General features: G+C 33.6%; 1 non-coding gene across 1 annotated transcript; it reads left to right on the forward strand.

Annotated features, from left to right (window-relative positions):
- Positions 1-6,210: 6,210 nt before the first annotated feature.
- TRNAH-GUG (transfer RNA histidin (anticodon GUG)) lies at positions 6,211-6,282 on the forward strand. Its single transcript has one exon. It is a non-coding gene; the product is annotated as a tRNA-His (tRNA).
- Positions 6,283-6,490: the final 208 nt, after the last annotated feature.

Genomic DNA, 6,490 nt, shown 5'->3' on the forward strand with positions numbered 1-6,490 from the left:
TGGACAATAATTTAGCTCGAACAATACCATGCTCTCAAATGATTTCAATTTTTCTGAAGTGTTTCATTTACAAATCTTTCAAACTTGGCACCCAGAAATGGCATCGTGTACTTACCAGCTGCTAAATGGCTTTGGGAAAAAGCTTGTGGTGACGGCCATGGATCTTCGGGAGAGGCAAGCTGTTAGTGAAGTGGAAGTGGGCCAAAACTTTGCGGTCTGGCAGGGGTTTCAGCAGCAATTCCTCGGTGAATTCTTCCTCTGTGTGTATGCACCGGACTGAAGTGCACTGAAAGATGGCTGCTATTGTCTTGAAACCCCCATCGCTGCTAACTTTAAACTGCATTCTCTGTAATTTGTAACGTTTTGTTCACCGATTACAAGAATCTGTAACGTTTTTTTTTTTATCCTAATTATTTATCGAACCGTATGCAATTATCGATCGAACGGTCTGTAACTTTTCAATCGTCTAACATAGGATCGAATGGTTCAGAGAAGTACACCGTGGCAATTAAGGAAGTTGATCTCAGAGGGAACGCCTTACGGCGTAAATATGAAACCAGACAAGTACCTGGAATGGATTGGCTCGACACACAGGTGGAGGAATCTGTTATTTCCATTTTGAGTGATTAGTTTGAGTAAAGTGGTGTGAAGTTCATTTGTTTTATGCGAACAATCAACATTTCCTGTCAGGTAAGTACGTGAAAGAACTTTCGCCGAACATTTCCTGTCAGGTAAGTACACGAAGCAACTTCCACCGAACCTTTTCCACTTGTCAAATTCCCATTTGGTTGAGGACAATGAAAACCAAGCTCGCTCATTGGCTGCAGTGAAAAATCTTTGGACATCCAAAGCCCGCAGTGAAAAACACATTTGGCGTAATTAAAACATTATTAAAAAATACTAAAATTAAATTTGTAAGGTTGTAAAAAAAAAATAGTCAAAAGAAACTAATTGCTAGTGAAATTATATATCGAATGTGATTATCCTCTACGTGAGGTAGGGATAATAATATATATTTTATATTATAAAGTTGTAATTGTATTGATTATTATAATAATAGAAAATATATATAATTTGTTAAAAAAAATAAAAATAAAAAATTATTATTTAAAAAAGATAACAATCATTCGCAAAGGATCTTTAAAAAATATTGTTAGTACAATTTATATAAAAAACACTCAAGATAAAGAAAAATTTGCAAAACAATAAATAAAAATAGTAAATAAAAGCATAATGATTATAAGTGTCCTTCGGTCCTTTGGGATAGCTTGAAAGTTTTTGTCTACACTTAACAATTCTATATCTTCTTGTCATTGATGTATAGCCTCGTCTTCTTTGAATTGCTCAACTATTAACCCAATAACAACTTGGAATTTGAAGTGGTTGAAGTGGAACCTCTAACTAGATTCACAACCATTTATCAAACAACATCACACTCAATTTGAAGGCATTGGAAACTTAATCCATTAAGGTTATGGTATTTTATACTATTCACTTGAGAAAGAATGTGAAAGTCACAAGTGAATAGGAATAGCCATCGTGAGTCCAAAAGGCCTCTTAGAAGATGACTTTAAAGGACATAGATCATGTTATTTAAATTAATATCATGCACTTATCTCAAACTCATCTCCATTTTTGTGTGTCCATCAATGGTGTAAGAGTGATGTTTATTTGTAACTCCGTGATTCTCTTAGGCATTTGGGGATTCCTCTAACACTTTCATCATGTTTCTATTTCCTTGTACATTTTCCTCACCTAGCATTTCAGTTTCATTTACTATATATTTCATTGGATAATCATCTACTCATGACTATCACACTTTTGTGTTGCAACCAGTCATTTCTCGCAAAATTCTAAGGCCTCACTCATCTCACCAATCTCTATAAGTAACATTTCCAAAGGTGGGGGCTTGCAAATGAATATATAGTGATTGATATTTCCTACAAGATTCATAATGAGGGATATTTAGTTCAAGATCAATGATATCATAAGCACATAACATAGCCAACACACTACCCATGTTGTATCTAGATCGGAAATAAAATTTAGCAAGTAGGAGGCTCGTCCAAAGCTAACCTTGGGAACCCACTCCTTCTAGCTAATCAACAAAATCAAAGCTATTGTACAAGACAACTACAACAGTGTTGTAATGTGCATGGGAATTTTGACTTTGGATTCTCATGACTTTGTTTCCAATGTTTATAGTACCCTACTTTTGTGCTTTTACAATTCGTGCTTCGCTGTTCATGATGCAAAATTACAAGTGGATTAATAGACATCTCCATTTTGAAGGCCAAAGGACCAAAACATTTGAGACCACTTGGTTATAGAGGTGCCGAAGACTTCACGAAACAATCGATTGTTCTTGATAATATACCATCTCCACCTTCACATCCACATGAGAGTATAATGGATTAAAATGAGCCAAAGTATGTCGCAATTTCAACATTGAGAGAACCTAATATACAAAAAGACTTCATTGTGATCCACTCAAAATATTTATTGTTGACCAAGTTTTTTAAGGGATTGTTTTTCATAGGAAAAAAACCATAACTTTAATTCATTAGATAATGAGTCAAAATTACATTTTGTAAACACACAATAAATGTGTGTTCAGAGTAAATGAGTTATTGCTCTGATAGCACATTTTGCTTCTTCAAAATCTCCCAACTAGGAGTTGTAAGAAAAACATCAACGATTTAACATATCAAAAAAGATAAGAGAAAAAATATCTTGCATAGAGTACATGATAAGAGTATAAATTGAAATCATTGAAAGAAGAACAAAACAATATGCAATATGTAGAGCCCCTCTAATTAAGTGATTGGTTCCTTATATGGTCTACGATAAAACTTGAAAAAGTTGTCTTCTTACTGCTTTGATATCTGCCAAAGCCCATTTTCTGACACCAAATCATCTTTTGAAAGTCATTTTGCTAACTTATTTCATTCCCTATATATGTTTGAGCAAGAAACATAAACAAAGTAATGTTTGAGTCTCAATGGCTCCTCCACTAAAGGTGCAACCAAAATATTTCTATGGACTTGTGCTTGACAAAGCCAATTTATGATTAGAAGGGAGTCCCCATACAGTTGAAGTTGTGTGCATCCCTTATCAAGGGCATAGAGTAATAAATTATTACAGGCCATAAGTTATGTTTGGTTATTGGTTCCCAGACCAAACCCCATCTTGGCATGAAAGGAATGTGTACATGAAAGAAAGATGGTGAAGCCCCCTCCACTTTGCTCCCCGGATTCAATGGATGATCCATCAAAGTATGCCCAAAGTCTAAAATTTTTTGATGCTTCATCAATTATCACTCGCGGTCGAGTTGTTCCTTTTTCCTTAGGAAAGTGGCTTAAAATGGCCAATGCTTCTACTGCCACTTGGGCTGGGTCTGGAGGGTTATCTAGAAAAATAACACTATTCCTAGCTAGCCACACACCCAAGCATATGGTTAGTGGAAGGTATTTAAAGGCTTGCCAATGTGGATTGTTGGTCCAACTTTGCTAGGCTCCCTCCAAGGTAGCCCCCTCCCATGGGCCTAAGCTTCCTGTTGCGTTACTACTTATTGACCATACTTTTTTATTGGAAGGACAATGTAGGAATTTTTTTTGTGGGATTGTTAGTGGAACTAGCACAATTTTATTTGCAAACTTTGGCCATTTGAACTTGAATCAATTTTTTTTTTCTAACATTCCTTTATCTTGATCCTTTATATTGACTCTATATTGCAGATACAAAGCCAAATGTTTGGTTCTAAAGTCTAGTGAAACTTCGGAGCATAGATATTGAACTCCCCAGAGATCATTGAAGCATTATCAAGCTAGTTATGAAAGGACCCAAAGCATAAACGAAAAATTCAATCCTAAATATCAGTTTAGCTCTAGAGTTAAGAATAATTGTAACTTGCAAATAACATTTTTTCAAGTTTATTTGTTGACTTGCATCTTAAATGAATGCATTTTCAGTAGAAGATGACACCCTCCATTTGTTGAATTTGAACTGATGGCTCAAAGTGATGATTTATTAGAGATTGAATGCTTTAATGCTTTCTATTGTCAGCAATATGGTCACAATCAACAAAGCAAGTCTTGTTAATGTTCTAACGTGTTTTCAATATTCTCAGGACAAAAGAAAAATTATTCAACTTGAATCATGACTTAAACAAGATGAAATATAATAAAAGAATCAATGAACTAGTCCTTGTTTAGAACAATTTTCTTTTGAATTTGACAATGATTCCTATCAATAGGTAGCACATGATCAAATCAGTGATGCCACTTTAGAAATAGATTTTGATGAAGATGAATTTTATCATAAACAATTTTCCCTTACACTTTCCAAGCCCATATTCCAAACTATGGAAGAAATCATCAACAACAAGTGAAAAGATGTCTTGGATACAAAAAGGAACTAACCTTTCACATTCTAGATCATTCCAACCAATCCAGTTATAGAGTGTTGGATCCCTTAAAGAAAAATAATATTCACCTACTCCAATTCAATATCAAATTCCTAAATGCCAACATTTTCATCAAGTTGGCCAGATGTAGAACCAGTGTTTTAATCTTCATCTTTGTGAGTATTGTGGAAAGCATAATCATCCTTTAGACAAATGTTTCAAACACAAGAAACCTACAAGAGTAAGTATTCACTATGGGTGGATCACTTTTTGGCAATGATCATCAACAACCAAGAAGATATATCAATTATACTTTAGAATTCATTCTCGAGTATTGACACATCTTGAAATGGAAATATTTCATCTCCTCACATTGTATCTAACAGGAGGGAGTAATATTAGTCATTGAAAATTGAGCTTCAAATTTCAAAATCCTATGAATCAAACAGGAATGAGCAAGCCTGAATCTAAACCAGAGCTAGAGCCATATTCCATGAGCAAGATTTGGTTTATGGTCTTCATTAAACCACCATTCAATATAAGAATTGCAACTTTTGTTGAATAATAGTTTGTGGTCATCTTTAGACCACCACTACTTGAGAGCACTTCTAATTAACATAAGGCATCAATTTATATCTAAATTAGGAAATATTCTAAGAACTAATAATCCTTAGAGCCGACATCCAAGTTCCAATGTTTGTAGTCATCCTAAACCATTATTTTCCAAAGGAAACTACTAATCCTTAGAGCCAAGTTTCAGAGTTTGTGGTCATCCCAAAACCACCATATTTAAAGAGTGCATTCAACTATTAGCAGTCATCCACTTCTAGATTTCAACTCTTTGCTTGGACTCACATACACCCCTTCGGAATAAAGAGGGGAATGTTAGAACCTAATATGTTAGGATTATGGTATTTTGTATTATTCGCTAGAGAAAGAATGTGAAAGGCCACAAGTGAATAGGAATAACCGTTAGGAGTCCAAGAGACCTCTTGGAAGATGAATCCAAAGGTCATAGGTCATGTATTTATGTGTATAATATTAATGAAATGAATATCACCTGCTTATCTCAAACTCATCTCCATTTTAACGTGTCCAACAAAAACGATTTTATTTATGTCTTTTAACTATACAAATTTTCCAAGATGAAAGCATATTCATTGTTTCTAGTTTCTTACTAAAAATGTCCTACCAGAAATTAAAAAAAAAAAAAAAAAAAAGAATTCCAAATATCTATAATAAAATATTCATGTCTCCCTAAAATTCTATGAATATCAATAATTTCACATAATCAATATCTTCCAAAATACAAGCAACCCATTTGATAGTCACTACATAACATTTGCAAATTCCCCTTATTATAAATATAAACTTCATCTTCAACATAGAGATTGCCTCAAAATCTTATCCTTTCATCAAAAATTTTAAATATTAAAAAAATACAAATTTATCTTTTTATTTTGTTGGAAAACCAATAAAAAATAATTCGTTTCATCCAAATACTATTTTTTTTTAAATGTTAAAATCCTGATAAGGAACGGAAACAAGGACTTCAGCCCCATTTAAAAAATATGTATATATATTTAAACATACAGCCTACGTGATACATTAAAGATATAAAATTATATTTTAAAACATAGGGCTAAACAAGCGCTAATTACGTGGCAAGAAAATAAGAGAAAATATATACACCTTTAGTAACGCTCTTCCCCGGGCCAAAATCTTCCCCATTGGACAGAAGCGCACAAAGCTGATCTATAAAAATTTTTAAATATCAAAAAACTTATAAAGATTAGATTTGTCTTGTGGCTGTAGTTTAGTGGTGAGAATTCCACGTTGTGGCCGTGGAGACCTGGGCTCGAATCCCAGCAGCCACACTTCGACTTATTAGTCGAGATCGAGATGTTGTCTTTGCACATTATAACATTAGCAGCCACACTTCGACTTATTAGTCGAGATCGAGATGTTGTCTTTGCACATTAAAACATTAATTCAAATTTTTTCCCGCCCATTATAATATTATATGGAATATTAACTTTTTATTTTAAATCAAAATATATATTTATTTTTAATTCCCAACAAAAT

The sequence above is a fragment of the Pinus tabuliformis genome, chromosome Q (genome assembly GCF_031772625.1).
Source record: "Pinus tabuliformis cultivar Carrire ecotype Pingquan chromosome Q, CPIR1, whole genome shotgun sequence".
NCBI lineage: Eukaryota > Viridiplantae > Streptophyta > Pinopsida > Pinales > Pinaceae > Pinus > Pinus tabuliformis.